At 39.5% G+C, this 25,217-nt stretch overlaps 1 protein-coding gene across 1 annotated transcript in view; it reads right to left on the bottom strand.

Moving 5' to 3' along the window:
- The window catches only part of CTNNA2 (catenin alpha 2), a 1,475,417-nt gene that overhangs the window by 1,406,113 nt on the left and 44,087 nt on the right, over positions 1–25,217 (bottom strand). Inside the window, exon 2 of the mRNA XM_025354028.1 lies at positions 13,008–13,125. The gene's annotated coding sequence lies outside the window, so the exon portion shown is untranslated. The remainder of the gene's footprint in view (positions 1–13,007; positions 13,126–25,217) is intronic.

Here is a 25,217-nt window from a genome sequence, read left to right as displayed (position 1 = left end):
CTGTAGCTGTGGTTAAAGGGTCACTCTGACAATCAGTGGGGTGGGAAGTGCTGCAGGTAGGCAGCCTACACAGCCTTCTCACAGCCTTGCCTTCATGCTCTGTGCCCTCCACCTCACCCCTGGACCCCCAACTCAAACTTGTTCTATACCCTATCTCCTGCAGGATCCTGGGCATTCCTGGCAATACAATCATCCTTAGCTGTGTGTGCCTTGGAAGTTAGTGGCTAGTGAGTTTCGTGGTTATTCAGGGTAAACATGACCCTACCCACACTAGGACTTTTGGCTGACTCACCTCAGACTCTTTTCCTGTTCACCTCTGAATAGGTTCTTTCTATTGATTCATTCTTGAGGTGGGATCTGCACCTAGCTGACTCGGGCTCTGTAATTCTTAAGCTTTATTCTTGTAGCTCAGTTCAGTCTTTGTTATTTGGAAGTTGAGGAAGTAGGTGTGTGCTAGGAGGGGGTGGAGAAGTAAAGTAGGCTGATATGCCCCCTCATCTGCCCAGAAAATCTAAGCAACTGGGAAAATAAGCACAGAAAGCATAGAGCCAGATGGGCATGAATTTATTAGTTTTAATTATTGGCTAGTCAAGTACAAATAGCTGATAAAATACTGTTCTCCCTGATATAGCTGACTTCATAGAAATAGGGGTCTGATCACTTCCCCATTTCTTAAACTTAGGACTTGTTAGATTAGATAGCTTTGTTGTCTGGGGGACTATTATTGGCCAGTAAGCTCTTGGGGTCATGCGTTTCACACCTCGAACTGGCAAAATTGAGACAACAAAAGATTAAAATATAGGCCTCAGTTATCTTTAACTTAGGAAAACTGAAACTTACTGCATGCTCCACATTCAGTGCTATCAGATTCGTTTGTCTTTTTCTTTTTCTTTTTTTTTTTTTTTTGGTAGAGGATTTGGCTAGGCTTCATGGAGTCCTCCAGACCCTCCTCCCTGTAGGCCTAGATACACAAGTTCCTCTTCCGTGTAAATGGGAGGACTTGGAGTAGAAATATTGGCCTTTGTTTCAAAAGCATTGAGCTTAGTCCTGTATTTTTCTTCCTAGTCTGCCACGTCCTCCTGGTCTGCCACTACTTGACATCCTCCCGTGAGCAATCTATTTTCTCTGAAAAACATTTTTTTCTATTTTATCAAAGATATTTCAGAGACAAAGCTTTCACAAATAGAAGAGAGCTCCAATCATTGAGATTTCCAGTCTTATCTGTGCAGGTCTCGTGAAGGACATACAGCTAGAAGCATCAGTAATAACAGTACTTTATAGATTCAGGTCCAGAGCTCTAAAATTTTCAAAGTGCTTTCACGCCATCATTTTATTTCATCCTTCAAGAGCTCTGCCAGTTGTATAGAACAGGTAGCTCTGTTTAGCAGGTTCACATAACTTGAGGGGAACTGCCCAAGGTTGCGTGGATACAAAATGACCAAACCAAGAATAGAACCCAAATATTCTACTTGCTTCAAGAGACCAGTTTTATAAATTGCTTCATGCTTCACTCTCCTCCCCATGAAAAAAATTTCTGCTTGGCATTTTTATGGGTTGAATTATCCACCCCCTGCCCCTCATCAAATGATGATATATTGAAGTCTTAACCCCAGTAGCTCAGAATGTGATCTTATTTGGAAATAGGGTTGCTATAGATGTGATGTTAAGTTAAAATGCATTAATACTGGAGTAGCCTGGGCACCTCATCCAGAATGACTCTTCTCCTGGTAAGAAGATGGCCACGTGAAGACAGAGGCAGAAACTGGGGTTAGGCATCTATAAACCAAGGGATGCCAAAGATTTCCAAAGAAACACTAGAAGCTAGGAGGGGGCAAGGAGGATTCGCCTTCATGTTTCAGAGGGAGCATTGTCCTGCTGACATCTTGATTTTGGATTTCTAGCTTTCCACAACTATGAGATAATAAATTTCTTCTTCTTTTTTTTTAAGCCAACCAGTTTTGGTGCTTTGTTATGGCAGCCCTGGGAAACTTGAACAGCCATCACACAGGAGCCTCCCTGTGACAGTTCAGAACAATTTGAATCCCTTCATATTCTTTCTCTTCCTCTCAATTACATATTCTATTAATCTTCTTAAATCCCATTTTACCTTTTGATACAGACTCTGTGATATATTATTGGAATGGTATGGTTCCACTTTCTTCTTTTTTTTTTCTTTTTCCTATGACTTCTTTTGAAATCCTGCTCATTTTTCAATATTTTATTTAAGTATCACTTTCCCTATGAAGTGTTTTTTTTTTTTTTAACCTACTTCTCCCTTCCTTTGCCATTGCTTGTCATTTAGGCAATTATCAATCTTATGACAATCACAATCAGAGTTCTATTAAAGTATTATTTGTCTGTCCCCTGCTTTCTTAAAATAAACCAACAAGCAAGCAAACAAAACCTGGGTTAGCCTTAAGGTGTTTTCTGTTTCAGTTCTCTATTTTCTGGTGTTGATTGGACACAGTACTTGATGTGGAATAGACAGAACATAGTGGCTTCTAGTTGTATTGGATTGCTTAGAAGCCAGAAACTTCAGCATTGCTATTTTTGGTTGTATATATGTGTGTCACATGGATTATTCTTCTTAACTTTTACTATGGACATTTTCAAACATATACAAAGGCAAAAAGGAGAGTAAAGTGAACATCCATGTATCAGTGGCTGAAACAATCTTTAACTTATGGTCAGTCTTGTGTCATCTCCGCTTATCCTTCTAGATCAGATTACTTCAAAATATATCCAGAACCTCATCTCATTCCATGAGTAAATATGTTTATCTTTTTGTAGTTTGTGTGCTTTTCATATGAATGATATATTACAAATAAAATAATATCATATCAACTAACATTTTCTGAGCACACTCTCTGTGCCAGCCACTGTGCAATAACATTTTACCTCATTTAATCTTGAAACTTTCAAACAATTAACTATTATTATCATCATCTCCATTTTACAAATGAGAAAACTGGTTTTTAGACAGACTGGTTACTCCAGGTTGAAGGATTGGGTAGTGACTGAAGCATTTACAGAATCCAGAGTGCTGACTCACGAGACAATGCCCCTTCTACTCCCAAGAGTAACTCAGACAGGAATGTTTGCTTGAGCAAGTAGTGGACGAGATCGATACAATCTTGTTTCAGTATTACTTTCAGATCAAATGGGGTCATAATGTGTGCATTCAAAACATAGTACTCAGCTGAAATTAAATAGTGATTCATTAGTTTTCTCCTCTGATGCTGGTGTCATAATCTGGTGTAATCACAGAGCTTCACCGACTTTTTATTCTTTGATTTATTCACTCATTTATTCATTTCATAGTCATTAGTGACTGTCTGCTATGAGTCAGGCACTGTAGATTCAAACATAAATGATGGACATCCCCTGAGCTGGAGGAGGGGCTGAGTTATACCTTTATTTAAAATGTGTTAATTGCTTGTCAATGAACACAGAGAAATGTCCTTACTTGTAAGTTGGAGTTATCGGGGGTTAGGTGGCTGGAAAGAGTCTCAGGGAATTGATGATCTGTGTGTTCCTTCCCCAGCATCCTTGGGCTCCCAGACATTTGGAGGTGAGTGACAGGGACCCTCATCTCCCGATTCATCTCCTTTGTCTTCCCTTCACAGTACCCTTCCCTTCACAGTACCCACTAATAATAGTACTAAGAGCTGACATGGTAGTTGCTTGTTTTCACACTTGCCATGTATTTATTTATTTAATTTTCATAATAACTCCATAAGATAATTGTGAGTTTTATCTTCATTTTACAGCTTATGATACTCTGATGAACAGAGTTTAAGGTACCAGAATTGCAGGCTTAGTGGCTTGTCTCCAGAGCCTTTCTTCTCAGCTGATACAACACACTTGTCTGGAAAATTAATTTGCTCTTGACTTCGAGGAGTGTTAGGTCCCAAACCCTTAGTAGAATGTGGAATAAAGCTAAGAAACTTTCCTCATTCAATTATGTGAACCTTATCAACTGTCAAATCCCATGATATTTATGTATGTCTGATTTTAAGCCACACAAGGTGAATTTAAATAAACTGTGCATACAGTATTACAACAGTTAGGCTACTGTATGGTTCCTGAATGCACCAAGATCTTCCAGCTTCCTTCTGGAACTCCCTCTGCCAGTTAGCCTTTCCACCACTCTTCTTTCACTATGCTCCTGTCTTTTATACCTCAATCCCCTAATTCTTCCATGACCACCTCTCCAGCTATGATACCATCCTTTCTTTGTGCCATTACCCAATATACACACTCCTCAACTGTAACTCTGCCATGCTGTACTTCTCTTATTTGTTTCACTTTTGCTCTCTATTTGAAAGATTGAGAGCTGATGTCTTATTTTCATCATGCAAAGTACTAGTAATGTACCGTGTATAATTTACCTTCTACTTAGTAAATTTGGGAGCTCTGAATTGGAATCCAAACAAACATTCACTCTGTTCTGAAATATGGCAACTTTCCATGGTTGGAGAGAATAATTAGCAAAGTCACAAACAAGAATCATGTTTTTGACAGATGATGATGCTTAGCTGAATCTTATTCATTGATTACAGGAAATAACATATCAACTGGGATCCTGTAGTAAAATACAATTTATAGAAAATACATATAATTCTGCTTAAAATTATCTGGGATCTTAAGAGCTTGAGGACAATTTGAGGCCATCTAATACAGAGATTTCTCAAACTGGTTACACATTAAATTACTTGGGAAGTTTATTTCTAATACATTTTCCAATACCCTTCTCTCGGATTCTGGTAAGGCCTTAAGACTACTGTTTTGGAGCCAGTGCTCTAATGCATCATTCTTGCCCCTACTCTACTAGGCTGGTAACTGTAGTAAATGTGAAACTTCAAAGGATTTCCTTCTTATTTGTGGGCACTAGGCACTTTAATAAAGGTAGGATATCTTATTTAATCCAGATAAACAATGTTGTCATTTATTTTCATTTTATTTTGATTAAGTCCTATTTTGATTAAAACCTTAGTAAGAAAATGACAGCATTATTTTTCTGGAGCTATAACAAGGTGTAATTCATGGGCTTGCTTACTAGTCTTTTTGCTGCCTGTATTAGTCCATTCTTGCATTCCTATTAAGAAATACCTGAGACCGGGTAATTTTTAAAGAAAAGAGGTTTAATCGGCTCACAGTTCTGCAGTCTGTACAGGAAGCAAGGCTGCATCTGCTTCAGGGGAAGCTTTGGGGAGATTTTACTGATGGCAGAAAGCAAAGCAGGAGCCAGCCCTTCACATGGCTGGAACAGGTGGAAGAGAGAGAGTGTAGAGGGAGGTGCTATACACTTTGAAACAACCAGGTCTCATGAGAACTGACTCTACAGTACCAAGAAGGGATGGTGCTAAACCATTTATGGGAACACCACACCCATGGCACAATCTCTTCCCACCAGCCCCACCCTCAACACTGGATATTACAATTTGACATGAGATTTGGGAGGGACACAGGTCCAAACCATATCACTGCCAATATTTCTTTTGCAGACATTCCTCTTTGATCTTGGAAACTGAAATACAAGTAATAGAATTAGTCCCAGTACAATTTACTTTCTGCCCCACAGAGGGTAATAGGATCCAACATTTCCTGGTTTGCAAGGTACCATTGTGATCCCCAAATAAATCTTGAGCATTTTCAACAATTGGCTATCCAGCGAGTGCTTGATCTTACTTAAAAAGTTTGAGGGAGACTGTTCCATCTGAGGCCAACTCTTATTATTAGGAAGTTCCTCTTTGAGATAATCCATGAGCTCTCTTCTGAAACTTCTGTATCTTCGTCCCAGTCATTCTCCCAAAGGAGCCACAAACTACACATGTGCTGTTTTTCTTACAGGACAACCAAGCCATTCAGGCATTGATGACAGCTAACACACTCTGTTGGCTCCAGTCATAAACTCTATCACTGACAAATACACCTGCTCTTCTTTTATTCCCAGTAAAACAAGTAGCAAAATGATCAGAAATGTCAATTATCTTAACAATAAAGGCAGACATCACTCTTGCCTTAAAACAGTTTGGACAAGTGAATATAAAGGAAGTTAAATTCTGCAGCATAAAGGAAAGATGCTTCCTTCCTTGCTCTCCCTCTGTTTCCCTCCATCAGAATAAGGCCCTTGGGTAACCAATGTCCATTATCAGGCCTGAAATCACTAGACACTGTTGAGCTGATTTGGGGTTCCTGGCAGCCTACCAGAACAGTTAAATAAGTCAAGCTGTTTGAAAGCTCACCAAATTGTAATATTAACCTTGGAAGATAGATACAGGCTGATTTGCAAACCTTATTTTGATCATTAACATGCACCAGTGAGAGAAAACAAACTGTAGCCTTTCCCTGGACATCTATTTCTTGTTTGCCCATGCTAATTAGTATAATTTGCATAAATATATAAAAATCCTGTATGTTTTTCAATGTATTCAGAGCTCATTTCTCATTAACTTCAGCAAATATTCCAACAATGCACACAGATAACTCACCCTCTTTGACCAGGCCAAGCCCAGGAGCAGGAGCATCCCATCTCCCTGTCTTCTATTTATGGGGATATAGAATTAGAGCATATATCAGGCACATGAGGAACCTTACAATTCATCTGACTAACCACCTTTGTTCACAGATTGAGAAATTGAGACAGAGCTTAGGCTGTACTAAGTCACACTCCCAGAACCTGGGTCTCCAGAATCAGCAAATGAGAATATGCTTCCATGACAATGGCACTAAGGAAAGGTTTTATAACATGTATGACCCTACTGTTAACATGCTGCACCCTTACTTTCTCTTTATTAAATGCTGAGAGAGGAGAACTAGGAATTGGTATTAAGCCTATGTAGTGATTAAAAGCATGGGTTTTCCATTAGAGTGAAGTGGATTTCACTGCCAGCTCTCAACCAAATTAAAGTCCATTAAAAAATAAACAGTTAATAATAACCAAGACAGTTTTCAAAAGTGGGAGTAATGGGGGGGAGCATGTTGATATACCAGTTATAAAATGCATTACAAACTTATCACAACATTACTATAAGAGAAATAGAGTGGTGCTGGCTCAGGAATCCACAGCCAGTTTCTATGCAATAAAAAAAAAATACATAGCCCATCTTAGATGAATATAAACTTACATGACTGTGTATGACCAAAAACTTACAAATGAAGCTTGAATTACTCAGGAAGTAGTCCTGGAAAATTGGCTAAGTGAAGGGCAAAATCAAGTTAGACCTAAATCAAGTTATACCTATACGTTGTACATTAAAAATAATTCTAGTTATATCAATACTTTTAATATTAAAAGTTAAAACCATATAGAAAAACCACAAAAAGAGGTGAACATTTTACCAATCTCTGAATGGGGAAAAGATCCAAGCATAAAATTATTAAACAAATTAACAAAATAAATGAACTATTTTATTACAGAGAAACTTTACCTACTGTATTTGAAAAAAAAAAAAAAAAAAAAAAAAAAAAATCTGTTCCAAACATGCTCTTTTAACTTGAGGGAATGTTTCAAACTTGATCAGAAGTCAAGCAGTCTTTTTTTAAAACAAACTCTTTATCCCTCAAGATGTTCCCATCTTTAGCTCTCTATTCTGGCAGAGCTGATAAATTGAATGCATTTCAGGCACAAAGATAAGGTGTAAAGGGTCAATCTGGATAGAGAAGAATGTAAAGATCTGATCTCCACCTGTGCAGAGCCCCTTTCTGGTGTGTTTTATCTGTGTTGAATTCCTGATATCTATTCTCTGGCCTCTGACAGCTGACCAACTGAGAGGTGAGACTGTGTATCATTCCTGCCCCAGACCACTTCCATCATACTTTCCATACTTCTGATATATGCCCTGGCATTGCTGCAGTCAGTGGCTATTTAATATATATTGCTGTATAACAAATTATCCTCAAACTCAATAGCTTCAAACAACAAAAATTTATTTCTGTGGATCAGAAAGCAGGCTTAGGTGGGTCCACTGGCTCAGGGTCTCTTACAAACTGCCACCAAGGTGGCAGCCAGGGCTGCAGTCATGTCCAGGCTCAAGTTGGGGAAGTTGGAGTCAGTTCAAAGCTGACTCATGTGGTTGTTGGTAGGACTATAGGCAGACCTCAGGTCTCCATTGGTTCTTTACCATGTGGGTCTCTGAATAAGATTGATCACAACATGACAGCTGGCTTCCCCAAGAGTAAGGACTCCCAATGAGAGAGAAAGCAAAAGAGGTCCCTATGTTCTTCTATAACCTAATCTTGGAAGTGACATTCCAACACTCTGCTGTACACTACTGGTTAGAAGTGAGTTACTGAATCCAGCGCATACTTAAAGGGAAAGGTTCACATATGGGTGTCCATACCAGGAGGTGAGGATGAGTAGGGTCCTCTTAGAAGCCGCCAACCACAATGGCTGTGGTCCTCTGAGTGCTCTGCTCCGTGCTGTTCTTGGTTTGTGGTGCACTCCCCAGCTCTAGGCAAGTAGGGAGATCCTGCAGCAGAAACAGCAGGCTTTTTCAAATCATGGATCAGTAACAGAGCATAAACTGGAACTGGCTGCAGCCTGCTTCAGAAGTGCAGGTACAATGCAATTATGTAAAATCTCAACACTCCTCTTGCTGACCACATCCCAAAAATTGGCATCTGGGGCCTTGGTAGCATTTCAGAGGAGCAGAGCTGAGCTGAACTGAACTGTACTGTGGTTTGTTCACAATAAAACAGATGGCATCAAACAGAACCTGTAGGAAGTGCTGGATTTTAACCATTGCTGCAGAGAGATAGTACTTTGATCTCATAGTAAATCATTTTTTTTTCCCAAATAAACTTGTTTTCATTGAGAAAATGAGCCTGGGGTAGTTATTTTTATTTTCATAAACCAAGAGGAGCAACATCTACGCACATTGGATATGAAGCCAAAAATTCAAATGTCTTTAGGACCAAGTGAGTGTGAGTTGAGCCAAGTGAGAGAGAAAACAGAGCAGGAGAAATCATGAGGATGCAGAGGCAGACCTAAATAAGGCATTCAAATTTAATACAAAGCAAAACACAGTGCATACCAAATAAAATATGGCCGTGAGCTGAATATTGTCTAAAGAGTGCCAAAATGTGAGCCCATAGGCCTAGTAGGAAGAATAAAATTCATAAACCAGATATTTAACAGATATCCCAGAGACTCCTCAACAGGGCTTTGAGATAGGGCCATTGTTATGCAAATCCAGAAAAGCTACCTGTCTTGCTCAAGGGTAAAGGGAGTTGTGGCTAGAACTGAGTCCTCCTACCTCTGAGTCTAGGACTGTTTGCATAAAAGTTTAAAATATTTCTATTATTTCTGATCCTGGCACCTCAGCTGATAAAGCCCTTTCCAAGTAAACCCAATAATTACAGAGGTGGAGCAGGATGGTTATGAGTCCAGGTGGCTTCGCAGGCAAGTGTGCATACACGATCCTCACCATGAATATGCTGAAGCCCAGCATAGAGACAGATCTTAGGAAAAGGCTTGCTGTTTGAGGGTTTCTGTAGACCTCTTAAGTCTTGTTGAACAATAGAAATGCCTAAACAGGCTACAAATGGCCCATAATGCCCTACTAAGTGACTTACAAGGGTTCAGGGTGGAAGCATACCTAATCTTGATTGCAAAGGGTGACACAGAGGCTAAAACAGACAGTGCTGGAAATGTAGCTGATACAAAAACTCAGGATTCAGGCAGATGCAGTTCCCAGTGATACCAACCAAAGTGTTAATTTCTTATCAGAAGACCAAGGATGGGACAAAGCACCAATTTAAAAAAAAAAAAAAAAGGAATGGCAAATGTTAGTGGGATATCAGGGACCTATACTATTAGGAGAAGGTGAATGTGAGCTCCTAATCTAGAGAGGGAACTAAACATCTAAGTGGGAACACTGTTGGAAACTATGCAAGAAAAGATCTAATTCTCTGTATGGAATAAATGAAAAGAGGGTAAAATCAGGTTAAACAGGGATGCAAAGACTGTGCAATTCCAAAGTCTACAAATACTCCAACTCACCGCCTCAAGTAGCCTTGAGTTAATCATTGGTTTAGGGTCAAACAGCACAGTTAGGAGCATTGTTGGACCTAAGGGCTAAAGATTGAGGAAGGCTTAGAGTATGTTCAGGAGTTCCCGTTGCACCTTGGAAGCTCCAAAGAAAAGCCCAGTGAAAGCTGGTAATCTTTCTGAAAATTTGAGTTATAAGAGTCAGTCATTAGAGTATATAATTTGATTAATGTCCAGGTGATGTGACACATTCTGAGATCACTCCTGGCTCCAGTGAGAATTGACTCCAAATTCATAGCCTAATAACTAAGCCCAGCTCAAGGGACAACCCTTTCAAGTGCTATTAGACAGTATGTGGGGGTAATGGTGGAGATGATAGTGACTGATACTAACACTAAGAATAGGAGAATGAAAAAAATTGGATTTATTGATTAAAAATACAATGATAACTAACATTTATTAGGCATAAATTAGCTATGTGTCAGGAGTTTTGTATGCATTATTTCTATTTAATCCTGTCCATTATATATTATTATTGTCATTTTACAGTTATAGAAGCTGAATCCTGGAATATTTAGGTAACTTTTCCAAGGATTCACAGAGAATTAGAAGAGATGGGACTTCAAATTAAGACTGTCTGACTCCAAAGCCTATGAAATTAACAGGTCCACATTAGAGCAGAGAGTTAATTGGTTCCCTGTGGTGGCTCTAGCCCAAGGCATGCTATGTGACTCTGTGTTGAAAAACTGATTTGGGAACTGTAGACAGGGTGCTGAAATAACTGAAAGATGAAAACATTTAAAAGAAGGGAAGGGAAGGGGAAAGCCTGGGGTTAAGTGTCTCTTTCATACAAATACAACCTTGCTATATTCCTGCAAATCAGAAAAAAGTTTTCCTGCTTGGTACAAAGCTTAATGAGCCAATTCAGTGCTATATATCTTTGTCAGGGTTCAGCGGGGATAAAAGGAAGCCCAGGCCTGATGCACACCTGGACTCACATAGGGCTGCCAAGGTCCAGGCTAGTGAAGACTGGGAAGGCCAGTCAGGAGATGCAGATGATATGGCATTTATTTATTAAGCACAGACTACGTGGCAGGACCACTACCAAACCACTTCTAGACCTGCACTCTTCAATATGGTAGCCCCTGGATACATGTGACCATCCGGCACTGGAAATGTGGCTGGTCTAAACTGAGCTGTACTTTAAATAAAAAGACATACCAAATTTTAAAGACATAGGAAAAAAATTATATTTAAAAACTCATTAATGATTTTTATATTATATATGGAAATTATACATTTTTGATATATTAGGTTAAATTAAAATATTATTAAAAATAATTTTACCTGTTTCTTTTTACTTTTGTTTTTAACATGGATGGCTACTAAAAATTTAAAATAACATGTGTGGCTCACATTTCTGGCCTGCATTATGTTACCAATGAATATCACTGGTCAAGACATTGCCTTGAAGGTCTCAGAAACACTGTGAGTCAATTCATAATTATAAATTACAAATGGTAAAAGCAAGGCTCTGAGACAATATTTTTGAGACAGATTTTCCAGTGCCCCACTGGTTGGAAATAAATACAGGCTTCTGACAAACACCTGTAGGCCACCCTGTGTGAATTTCCTATAGCTGCTGTAACAAATTATTACAAATTTGGAGGCTTAAAACAACACGAATATATTTTTTCATGGTTCTGGAAGCGAGAACTATGAAATTACTTTCACTTGGGATAAAGTCCAGGTGTAGACATACGGGGCCATGCTCCTTCTAGAGGCTCTAGAGAAGAATTCATTTTCTTGCCTTTTTCAGCTTCTAGAACTGCATTCCTTTGCTCTTGCCTTCTTCCTTCACCTTCGAGGCCATCAACATGGCATCTTCAGATCACTTTCTGCTTCTGTGAAGTCACTTTCTTCTATTCTCAAATTTACTTCACTTTGGGCCCACCTGGCATATTTAGAATAATCTCCCTATATCGGGTTTTAACTTAATCACATCTGCAATGTCTCTTTGCCATAAAAATAGTAACTGACATTATTGGTTAGCCATAGGTTGTATTTCTAGAGTTCTCGCCTCTTCTTAATCTCTTTCAAGATTAACTACTATTTGAGGAGGTGTTCTGCTAGAAGGCATCGCAGACAAAGAAATAAATAGGACACAGTCCTGTTTCATTAGTAAAGCAGAAAACATGTAAATAATGAATGACAAAGCTCCAAAATAAGTGCCCCGATGAAAGTATTCACATCATTATAGTGGGACAAGAGCTGCCTCGACGGCAACTTAAATGTGGTACTTTCAAACTCTTCAAAATATTTTCTCATGTTTATTTCATCTGATACTTGCAAAATCCCATGAGGCTAACAACTCTTCTGTAATTCTAAAATTATTTAAATTAAGAGTTAAAAGTAAGGAAAAGAATTCCATAATGCATGGTGGGCTGGGGAAGAAACTAGCGATATGAAGTGAGTTGTGTGAATTTTTCCAGTGTAAGTCAGTGGGAGACCACACTGGGGTCTTACGACTCCTGGTCCACAATTCCTCCCATGTCCACAAGTGCTTCTTAAAAGCTGTTTCTGCCTAATACAAGATACTGAGCATGCCATGCCACATCTTTGCCATGCCTGCCTGTTTCTGCAACAGCACTCAGGGTTTCCTGAATATCCTGAGTGATTCATGATGCAAGCCAAAGGCCAAGAGCCCTAGCTTTCTGGTCTCCAGGATGTTGTAAATTAAGACGTCCAACTCTGAACTCTTCTCTCTCTTCTTTCAGATGTTCAGTTATTGTACATCCTCTGCTTCTACCTCAGATAGAGCTTGAGTAGTCAGAAATTAGCAAGTATGTTGCCAAAGAAATCATAAAAACTTCCCTCTCTTTCGAGCTCATGGGTCCAATTGTTATTTCTTTCCTCACTATTCAAGGACGAGAATTGTTATTCATCATCACACTTAGTGTGGGTCCTTAATTTTATAAAATCAAACCAACAGAGTGCTGATATGTAAACCTGCCTGATGGCCGGGCACGGTGGCTCAAGCCTGTAATCCCAGCACTTTGGGAGGCCGAGGCGGGCGGATCACGAGGTCAGGAGATCGAGACCATCCTGGCTAACATGGTGAAACCCCGTCTCTACTAAAAATACAAAAAAACTAGCCGGGCGTGGTGGCGGGCGCCTGTAGTCCCAGCTACTCGGAGGCTGAGGCAGGAGAATGGCCTGAACCTGGGAGGCGGAGCTTGCAGTGAGCCGAGATCGCACCACTGCACTCCAGCCTGGGTGACACAGCGCGAGACTCCGTCTCAAAAAAAAAATAAATAAATAAAATAAATAAATAAATAAATAAATAAATAAAATAAGTAAACCTGCCTGAACCACAATTATCACCTGAAACCATAACTTTGATGTTTACTGGGTCTTCCCTATGCCTCACTCCTTTTGCCCTTTTCATCCCCGTCCTTGAGCAAAAAGGCCTCCAGGTCCCACCCCTGGTGCCAGAAGTGTTAATAGCGGAAAGAAAGATACTGACAGCTAATTCCTGAGGACTTGCATGACAGTTTGGCAGGCGGTGGGAAAACAACCTAAATCTATTATATACAGAAAATGTGTGGCACACAATCTCAGTTGTAAAATACAGAAAATGAAAGGGACTCAGGACAGAAAGAAAATTAAACAATACTAATGGGATAAAAAGCCATTTTGTAGCAATAAAAAAATGAAGCAGTATACCCTGGTCTGGACCTTCCTAGTGTCCAGATAGAATTATAGGTCATAAAGGCTGGAAGAAACTTGAGAGGACCATCTTGTCCATACCCTCAAGTAAGTCTAGAAAATGAGACCCAGTAATGGTAAAAGACTTATTCAAGAAGTACAAAGTTGGGATTAGCACCCTAGATTCATATTTCCCCATCTTGAGCTCTTTTCACAATATCAGACTCCACTTCCAGAGAAAGTAAAGTTTAGAGAAAATCACTTATCTCCATAAAGCAATATTCAAAATATTCAGCATATTGATGGATGCTAAGAGACAGCCTGGATTAGAAGCTGAACACCAGAATGAAGAAGCAGGCAGGGGTTGGTGGCCTCCCTGAGCTGTAAAATGCCTTGAGGCTTTCCCTGACTGAATCCCTGGGTTTGGGGATGAGGTCCCTGTCATCCCAAACTGTGGAGAGAAGGTACAGGGACAGAGTCTCAAGACCAGGGTTTGTATCTGAAGCTCAAAACATTAGGAAAGACATTTGGGGCCGGGACCAGACAATGCAGGAGCATCTTTCCACTGCCAAAATGTTTCTTAGAATGTAAGTCCAATCCATGGTTATTTTCATGATCCTCTCAGTGATGTAAATCAGTGGGACTGAAAGGACGTGTAAGCCACAATTTTATTTCCAGAGATGAAAACAATTTTAATTGGACTTAAATGCACCATACCAAAGCTAAAATGAGTCCTTGCACGATCCCCAGAGTAGAGCTTCCTGGGAGAGTCTGGGTCCAGGCCCATCTTTGGGAAGGTGCAGGGCTCACAGATTCAAAAATATATATTCCTCAAAAAGAAAATAATACATGCCGGTATCTGATGCAGTCCTTTATTTCTGGAGATGGAGTCTCGCTCTGTCGCCTAGGCTGGAGTGCAGTGGCACGCTCTCAGCTCACCGCAACCTCTGCCTCCCAGGTTCAAATGATTATTCTGCCTTAGCCTCCTGAGTAGCTGGGATTATAGGCTTGTGCCACCATTCCTGGCTAATTTTTGTATTTTTTGTAGAGAAGCCATTCCACCTGGTGGCCAGGCTGGTCTTGAACACCGGACCTCAGGCGATCTGCCCACCTCTGCCTACTAAATTGCTGGGATTATAGACATGAGCCACTGCACTGGCCCTGATGCATTTAATTTGTACACTGATTTCTTTCCCCTTTTTTTTTTCCCTTGAGATGGAGTTTCGCTCTTGTTGCCCAGGCTGGAGAGTAATGGTGCGATCTTGACTACTGTAAACTCCGCCTCCCAGGTTCAAGCAATTCTGCCTCAGCCTCCGTAGTAGCTGGGATTACAGGCACATGCCACCATGCCCAACTAATTTTTGTATTTTCAGTAAAGATGGGGTTTCACCATGTTGGTCAGGCTGGTCTCAAACTCCTGACCTCAGGTGATCCACCTGCCTTGGCCTCCCAAAGTGCTGGGATTACAGGTGTGAGCCACTGTGCCCTGTCAGATTTCTTTATAGACAGCTATCTCTAAATGCTATTATTGCCAGGTATTCATCCATTTATTCAACAAGTATGTATTCAAAACTATGACATAATGAGCTCTGCTATAGCTGCAAGAGACAGCAGTGAACAAAGTCAGTGAAATCTCTGCTATCATGAAGCTTAAATGTAAAATGTCTCTAGTCTATCGAAACTGATGGGTTTGCATGAACCCTGTGAATGCCCATGCTTGTCTTTCTACATGTTTACTGTGCTAGTACTTCCTTTCCTCCCCAGTGCTTATGTGGGTAGCTGTAGAAACATCCTCAGAATGAATTTACACAAACTTAGTGCCTGTGTTCAACAAAACTCGCCAAACAAAACAAGAGCCAAAACAACATAATAAAAACAAAAACACAATAAAAGCCAAGTAAATTATTTGTCTGTGTGTATATGATTAGCATTCAAGGGAAGAGTGTAGTGTTGGATCAGATGCTGCACCAAACATTTGTCTATAATGTGCACATGAAGCCTTTGTCCACACAGCAGCAATGAGATGGATCAAGACCAGAAGAGGTGGTATTTAATTGCAGGTGAAGTTCTGGGTGATAGTTTGAGGGAAACAATTCACCTACAGACAATATAAAAGCAGAATGGTCTCCGAAGTCCACACAGAAGATGAGGCCTAGAGTAGGTGAGTAATTCCCCAATGTGAGGAAGAGCAGAGAGAGAAGTGGATCAGCTAGGAGAGGGCATAAAACAGCAGTGAAATTAATGCCCCAGGGGGTGCCAGGGTTAACATCACCGTCTTGCCACATGCTCAGACCCTGCCTTCTAAAACATAACAGAAAGGAAAGGTATAAGCAGCTGCTATACCTTGGCAAGCGGAACAAGGAACTATCAGAGACAAAGAACAAATTTCCTGTTGCAAAAATGTGCCCTCCCGCATGGAAAGGCTCTTTCCTGCTTCCTTTCTTTTGCTCACATTCTGTTTCCTATTCCCTTTTCCTATTCCTTACCTCTTCTCCCTTCCCTCGGTTAATCTTAACTTTTGGGTTCAGCTTAAAAGTGACTTTCATAGGAAGACTTTTCCTGACCCTCAGTAAGATTCCAGTTAAAAGCATCTGTAGTATTCTGCACGTCTTCAAACAATGCATTATGGTTAGAATTAGTTATTCAGTATTTTTTCACGCTTTATGTTTCAGGAAACATATTTGTGTTTTCACCACCACAACCCTTATGCCTGGCAAATACCTGGTATGTAGAAGAGGCTTAACAAGCTTTGTTGCTAAAAATGAAAAAAATAAGGAGCAAGAGTTTGAAACAGGACAGCAGCAAAGGGAGGACACATTCAGATCCTGTGACCCCTCGCTTTGGAGAAAATTAGTGTCTCTCTGTAACACTGGAAGAACAAATCTATAGTTTTCCTTTGACTTGACTGCACACTAAGCCCTCTATAGTAAAACATCCTGTTTAGAAAGAAGTACTTTTTTACAAGTTGAGAAAATTCTCACTGAAAAGCTTTAACCATGATGGGATAGTTCCCTTAACTATAATTTCCTCTGCCTTAATGTACACCTCTTCCTCTTTCACCCCTAGCCCACCTACATACAGTCAGCTTCCCTGACAGGATTTAGCTTTAATAAGTTTTTCTGTTTATAACTGTGCTGCAACCCAATAATTTTAGATCTCTGTTCTCTTCTCTGAGAGTTCTCTCATTGGTTAAGGTAGACAATAAGAAAGAAGGCATAATAGTATTTCTTTGTTTTATCATGAATATTAACACATGTGTGTGTGTATATATATATATATAGAGAGAGAGAGAGAGAGAGAAAGAGAAAGAGAGTGAGAGAGAAAGAGAGAGAGACAGGATCTTACTTTGTTGCTCAGACTGGAGTACAGTGGTGTTATCATAGCTCATTGCAGACTCATACTCCCCCCTCAGCGAATCCTCCTGCCTCAGTCTCCGGAGTAGCTGAGGCCACAGGTTCACACCATCATGCCTGGCTGATGCTTTTACTTTTTGTAGAGATGGAGTCTCCCTATGTTGCCTAGGATTGTCTCAAACTTCTGGGCTCAAGCAATCCTCCCATATTCTCCTCCCAAAGTGCTGAGATTATAGGGGTGAGCCACCACACTTGGTCAAATATTAACATATTAAAAATGAATTCTAATAGCTCTCCGATACCTTTGTGGAATGGAGGAAATTTGAATATAGGTTGTATGTTAGGTGATGTTATTATATTATTGTGGTTGTGGAGAAGAATGTCTTGTTTGCAAGAGATGAGTGTTAAAGTGTTGAGAGAAGTGTCAGAATATTGGCAATTTATTTCCAGAGAGTATGTGGAGTTAGGCAAACTGCAAAGTTAGAAGGAATAGTCTTCACAAGACTGCCCTCACTTTAGACACATAATTCGAATTAGAAGGTTTCCCCAAATCACCTCCGTGAAGAAGAGTTATTAGATGCAACAAACAAAAAAAATAGTATTTTGAGAATTGAAAAATGGAACAATCTCAAATAAATATAAAATAGGTATACTTGAGATATGCTAGTACCAATCAGACGTTTTTATTCTAGACTGGAATAAGAAGGATAGGAGAAAACTTTAAAAGAAATTATCCAAATGTGATTCAATGCTGTTTTTATAGGTGTTAGGGCTCTTATCCCTGCATTTTGGAAAACAATGAACTAATTTCATTCTCCACCCTATGTAAAAATCCTCTCTAAAAATTCCACATAAGCCATCATCTTTTCTATACTTTTAGTTACAAAGAATATGAACTGATGAAGCAGAATATTCCATCTTCAGACAATTCAATTGGTTAGAAACTTTTTAAATGTTTGATTAAAATCTACTTCCTTATAACTTCCAGTTCTTGGACCATATTCTGGAATACAGTCAGTAAGTGAAATTCTTCCCTTCGTATGATAACCCATTAGTTCCTCAACAATAGACACTATTTTTTCTCCCCAAATATTCCAGGTTCACTATTCTTAGCTCTTAAAATTTTCTCTCATCAATTGTTTTTCAGATCTTTTTACTAACTTAATTCTTCTGCCGGGAATCCACTCCAATTTGACAGCATTCTGTCTAGTGAATTAACTGTTGCAGTATCTTTTCTGGATTTCTCACTCTGTTTTCAAGCTTAATCATAATCTCCTTAGCGTTATGTCATTCTCACATTGCCACTTTCCCTCTGATATCATTTTCATCACTGCTTTGGTTTCTTCAATTGTCATATGAGGTTTATTAGTATCTGCTTCAGGGCTATTGTGAAAAAAATGCACTTGTTTATAAAAAGCTGAAAATAAAGCTTGCTATTTAGTAAATGCCCATTAATGGCAACTATTATGATAAATAATGAATACAATGGATCAATTTGAGTTTTCTATGAGATTAGTTTACAGTGTGTGAAACTTTTAAAATCCTATTGAGAATGTGGAATAGGTTTATTACCAAGTTGGCCATCTGCAAAAAATTCCTTACCAAAAGGGAAGATGTTGGGTGAAGCTCAGAAAATTAAAGAATAGGAAAATCAGCAGGGCTTCAAGATGGATGGTTAAACTAGGAGGTGGACAGCAGAGGCAGGGTCCCCAAAGAAGATGACCAGGGGAAAAATAAAGAACAGGGGATCCCAAAACGTAAAGGCCCACAGTGTCATCTTCTTGTATTGCTAAGTGTATTCTGGGTTATTTTACATTTCCCCAGACTCAGAATTGTTCTCTATGACAATCCCCTGTTGCAGGAAGTCAGGGATTCCGAACGGAGGGACCAGCTGAAGCTGCGGCAGAAGAACGTAAATTGTGAAGATTTCATGGGCATTTATTAGTTTCCTAAAATTAACACTTTTACAATTTCTTATGCCTGTCTTTACTGCAATCTCTGAACATAAATTGTGAAGATTTCATGGACAGTTATCACTTCCCCAGTCAATACCCTTGTGATTTCCTATGCCTGTCTTTAATCTCTTAATCCCGTCATCTTCTTTGTAAGCTGAGGAGGATATGTGTTGCCTCAGGACCGTATGATGATTGTGTTAACTGCACAGATTGTTCGTAGAGCATGTGTGTTTGAACAATATGAAATCTGGGCATCTTGAAAAAAAGAATAGGATAACAGCAAAGTTCAGGGAAGAAGAGAGATAAGACTTCTGGCCACCAGTGAGCTGGACGGAACAGAGCCATATTTCTCTTCTTTCAAAGGTAAATAGGAGAAATATCACTGAATTCTTTTCCTGAGCAAGGAACATCCCTGAGAGAGAGAATGCACCCTGAGGGTAGGTCTATGAATGGCCCCCTTGGAGGCGTCCATCTTTTATGGTCGAAGGCGAAGGGATGAAATAAGCCCTGGTCTCCTGTAGCGCTCCCAGGCTTATTAGGACGAGGACAGGTTGTCTGCTCTCAAACCCTGTTTTCTGAAAAGATGTTATCAATGACAATGCATGCTCAAAACTTTATCAGGAATTTTAATTTTGCCCCATCCGGTGGTCCTGTGATCTCAGCCTGCCTCCATTTGCTTTGGATATTTCATTACCTTGTGAAGTATGTGATCTCTGTGACCCACACCCTCTTCATGCACTCCCTCCCCTTTTGAAAATCATTAATAAAAACTTACTGGTTTTATGGCTCGGGGAGCATCACAGAACCTGCCGACATGTGATGTCTCCCCCGGACACCCAGCTTTAAAATTTCTCTCTCGTACTCTTTCCCTTTATTTCTCAAACCAGCTGAGACTCTTAGGGAATAGAAAAGAACCCACAATAAATATCAGGGGTGGAGGTTTTCCCCAATAATCCACCAGAAACCTCGTTGCCCTTAAACCTCAGTCCATTAACTGACACTCCTTGGATATCATCTTCCAGCCAGTTACCAACCTACCTTATTTACGTATTGTCTGTACCTCATGTCTCTGTCTTGACCACTAGGATAAATGAGATTTTATCATATATTTATAGAATTATGAGCATTCCTTTGATCAAACAATCAACTGATAGTAGATTAACAAAATAAAAACTCAGAGATCATGTCCTTTAGAGCAACATGGATGGAGCTGGAGGCCATTATCCTAAGCAAACACAGGAATAGAAAACCAAATACCTCATGTTCTCACTTATAAGTAGGAGCTAAATATTGAGTACACATGAACACAAAGAAGGGAAGAACAGACACTGGGACTTACCTTGAGGATAGAAGGTGGGAGGAAGTTAAGGATCAAAAATCTATCTGTCAGGTACTATGCTTACTACCTGAATGATGAAGCAGTTTGTATACCAAGCCTCCATGACACACAATTTACCTATAGAAACGTCTGCACATGTATGTCAGAAATTAAAATTAAAAGTTTAAAAAAAGAAAGAAAACTGTGCCAGGAATGGTGGCTCATGCCTGTAATCCCAGCACTTTAAGAAGCTGAGGCAAGAGGATCACTTAAAGCTGGGAGTTTGAGACTCACCTGACCAACACGGAGAAACCCCATCTCTACTAAAAATACAAAATTACCTGGATATGGTGGTGCATGCCTGTAATCCCAGTTACTCAGGAGGCTGAGGCAGTAGAATCGCTTGAACCCGGGAGGCGGAGGTTGCGGTGAGCCACAATCGCACCATTGCACTCCAGCCTGGGCAATAAAAGTGAAACTCTGTCACAAAAAAAAAAAAAAAAGAAAAAGAAAAAGAAAAGAAAACTGCTGACCTACTTTGATATGAGTGCACTTCATGAACCTGATCGGTCTTAAAGTAATATTTTGATTCTTCTTATCATTTCTATTTGGTATTTTGTTTCAGAATGTATTATTTGTCTGGGTCATGGGTCTTAAGTCTTTTAGGCAACCTGGGGTCTGTTACAGCCTCTTCACTGAGCCTGCATTTCAAGTATCACATCCTTCTTATTTCAACACAATGCTCCCTTGTGGGGGGCACAGAAGCACAATGGATTAGAGTGTTTCACTTTCTAAATGGATCGTGGCAAGTATTGCATCAAAATTACTCTACTGACCCAATTAGCAAACTAATCTTCCTCTTTCTTTTGCCCTAAACATTAAAAAGCACTTTTATGTTCCTGGTAGATTCTGGATATTAGCCCTTCGTCAGATGGATAGATTGCAAAAATTTTCTCACACTCTATAGGTTGCCTGCTCACCTTGATGATAGTTTCTTTTGCTGTGCAGAACTCTTTAGTTTAATTAGGTCCCATTTGTCAATTTTTGCTTTTGTTGCAATTGCTTTTGGCAATTTTGTCATGAAATTTTTGCCTGTGCCTATGACCTGAATGATATTGCCTAGATTTTCTTCTAGGGTTTTTATAGATTTGGGTTTTACACTTAAGTCTTTAATCCATCTTGAGTTAATTTTGTTGTTGTTGTTGTTGTTGTTGTTGTTGTTGTTTTGAGAGATGGAGTCTCACTCTGTCGCCCAGGCTGGAGTGCAGTGGCCGGATCTCAGCTCACTTGTTGTTGTTGTTTTTTGAGATGGATTCTTGCTCTGTTGCCCAGGCTGTAGTGCAGTGGCATGACCCATCTTGAGTTAATTTTTGTATAAGACGTAAGAAAGAGGCCCAGTTCAATTTTCTGCACATGGCTAGCCAGTTCTCCCAGTACCATTTATTAAATAGGAAATCCTTTCCCTATGCTTGTTTTTGTCAGGTTTGTCGAAGATCAGATGGTTGTAGATGTGTGGTCTTATTTCTGAGATCTCTATTCTGTTCCATTGGTCTATGCATCTGTTTTTGTACCAGTACCATGCTGTTTTGTCTACTGTAGCCTTGTAGTATAGTTTGAAGTCGGTAGCATGATGGTTCCAGCTTTGTTCTTTTTGTTTAGAATTGTCTTGGCTATATGAGCTCTGGGTCATATTGGGGGATGGAGTTGGAGGAAGAAGAGCATTAAAATAATAGCTAATGCACGCTGGGCTTAATACCTGGGTGATGGGTTGATAGGTGCAGCAAACCACCATGGCACATGTTTACCTATGTAACAAACCTGCAGTTCCTGTACATGTACCCCAGAATTTAAAATAAAAATTAAAAATTATTTTTAAAAGCACTTTTATTCTTGTATTTTGCCTTAAGCCTTATCTTGATGCTACCCACATTATTTGACCATTCGCAGTGTACATAGTGAAAAATATATTGCAAAGAATGCCTCTCATCTGTAATGTGGGGAGAGAAATGCCTACCCTGCCTAAGTCACAGTGGTTTTGTAAAGACCAAGTATGATAACAGTTGTGAAAGAACAACATAATCTTAAAACACTACATTTTAATGGTAAGTCAAATTATTACATCATAGACATTCTTTCTTATGCTTATCAATCCCTTTATATATATTTTCTCCTCAAAATTCTACATTAGCAATAACTGGAAAAAAATGAATACATGCAAACCTCATTTCATTGCACCTTAATTTATTGCACTATTGTACTTCACTTTTTTTTAATACAGATTGAATGCTTATGGCAATCCTGAATCAAGCAAGTTTATTGGTGCCATTTTTTCCCAAGAGCATATGCTCGTTTCTTATCTCTGTGTCACATTTTGGTAATTCATATGATATTTCAAACTTTTTCATTATTTTTATATCTGTTATGATGATCTGTGATCAATAGTCTTTCATGTTACCAATGTAGTTGTTTTGGTTGAGGTTACAGTGAATTACAGCCATGAATCACTCCCATGTAAGATGGTGAATTTAATTGATAAATATTGTGTGTGTTCCAACTGCTCTATGGACGAGCTGTTCCCCCATCTCTCTCTCCCTTTTGGCCTCCCTATTCTCTAAGACACAACAATTTCGAAATTAGGCCAATTAATAGCTCTACAGTGACCTATAAGTTTTCAGATGAAAGGAAGAGTCACAGGTTTCTCACCTTAAATCAAAAGCTAAAAATGATTAAGCATAGTGAGGAATGCAAGGTGAAAGCCAAGATAGGCTGAAAGCTAGGGTTCCTGCATCAAACAGCTAGCCACGCATTGTGAATGCAAAGGAAAAGTTCACAAAGCAAATTAAATGTGCTACTCTAGTGAATGAACAAATGGTAAAAAAGTGAAACAGTCTTACTGTTGATATGGAGAAAGTTGTAGTGGTCTGGATAGAAGACCAAACCAGCCACAAGATTCCCATAAGCCAAAGCCTAATCCAGAGAAAGGACCTAACTCTCTTCAATCTTATAATGGCTGAGAGAGGAAAGGAAGCTGCAGAAGGAAAGTTTCAAGCTAGCAGAGGTTAGTACACGATGTTTAAGTAGTAAAGCCATCTTCATAACAAAAAAGTACAAGGTAAAGCAGCAAGTACTGATGTAGAAGTGTCTGTAATTTATCTAGAAGATCAAACTAAGATCTTTGAAGAAAATATTGACAAGCAAGAAGTTTTCAATGTAGACAATGAAACAGTTTTATATTAGAAGAAGCTGACATCTAGGATTCCATAGCTAGAGAGAAGTCAATGTTCCGCTTTAAAGCTTCCAAGAACAAGCTGACTCATTTGTTAAGGGCTACTGCAGCTAGTGAATTTGAGTTGAAGGCAATGCTAATTCACCATTTCAAAAATCCCAGGACCCTTAAGAATTGTGCTAAATCTATTCTGCCTGTGCTTTATAAATGAATGAGCAAAGCCTGAATGACAGTATATCTGTTTGCAACATGGTTTACTAAATATTGTAAGACCACCATTGAGGCCTTCTACTCAGAATAAAGATTCCTTTAAAAATATTACTGTATATAGATAATGCACCTGGTTGCCCAAGAACTCACCCAAGAGATGTACAAGATGATTAATGTTGGCTTCATGGCTTCTAACACAACATCCATTCTACAGTCTATGGATCAAGAGATAATTTTGACTTTCAGGTCTGACTATTTAAAAATTACATTTCATAAGGCTACAGCTGCTGTAGATAGTGATTTCTCTGATGGATCTAGGCACACTAAATTGAAAGCCTACTGAAAAAGATTCAGCATTTTAGATGCCATTAAGACTATTTTTCAGTCATGCTCCAATGTCAAATGAACATGCAAGTTGGAGAGATATCGCTGAATTCTTTTCCAAGCCAATGTCAAAATACCAGTATTCACATGAATTTGAAAGAAGTTGATTCCAGCCCTCAAGGATATCTTGAGGAGTTCGATATTTCAGTGGAGGAAGAAGCTGAAGATTTGCTGGAAATAGCAAGGGAACTATAATTAAAAATGGAGTCCGAAGATGTGATTGAAGTATTACATCTCATGAGAAAATCTGAACAGATGTGGAGTTGCTTCTAGTGGATAAGCAAAGAAATTGGTTTACTGCAATTGAATCTACTCCTAATGAAGATGCTGTGAACATTGTTGAAATGGCAGCAGCAGATTTAGAATATTACATAACCTTAGTTACTGGGGGAACCCACCCCCAATATTTCAATGTAGGTTCTTTCTATTTTCCCTAAATGTCAGCTGGCTGAGAAATAAAGAGAAACAGTGCAAAGAGAGGAATTTTACAGCTGAGCCTCTGGAAGTGACATTACATGTGGGTAGGACCATGATGTCCCCTGAGCAGCAAAACCAGCAAGTTTTTATTAGGGATTTCAAAAGGGGAGGGGATGTACGAACAGGGAGTAGATTACAAAGAACACATGCTTCAAAGGACAATAAAGATCACAAAGCAAAGGGCAAAGCAAAGATCACAAGGCAAAGGGCAAAATTAGAATTACTGATGAGGGTCTATGTTCAGTTGTGCATGTATTGTCTTGATAAACATCTTAAACAACAGAAAACAGGGTTTGAGAGCAGAGAACCAGTCTGACCTCAAATTCACCAGGGTAGGGTTTTTCCCCACCCTAGTGAGCCTGAGGGTACTGCAGGAGACCAGGGCGTATTTCAGTCCTTATCTCAACCGCATAAGACTGACACTCCCAGAGCGGCCATTTATAGACCTCCCCTGAGGAATGTATTCCTTCCCCAGGGTATTAATTATTAATATTCCTTGCTTGGAAAAGAATTCAGCGATATCTCTCCAACTTGCATGTTCATTTATAGGCTCTCTGGAAGAAGGAAAATATGGCTCTATTCTGCCCAGCCT

Source organism: Theropithecus gelada, chromosome 13, assembly GCF_003255815.1.
Source record: "Theropithecus gelada isolate Dixy chromosome 13, Tgel_1.0, whole genome shotgun sequence".
Lineage (NCBI taxonomy): Eukaryota > Metazoa > Chordata > Mammalia > Primates > Cercopithecidae > Theropithecus > Theropithecus gelada.
Note: the sequence above shows the minus strand (reverse complement) of the source record. Positions and strands in the feature narration are given on the sequence as shown.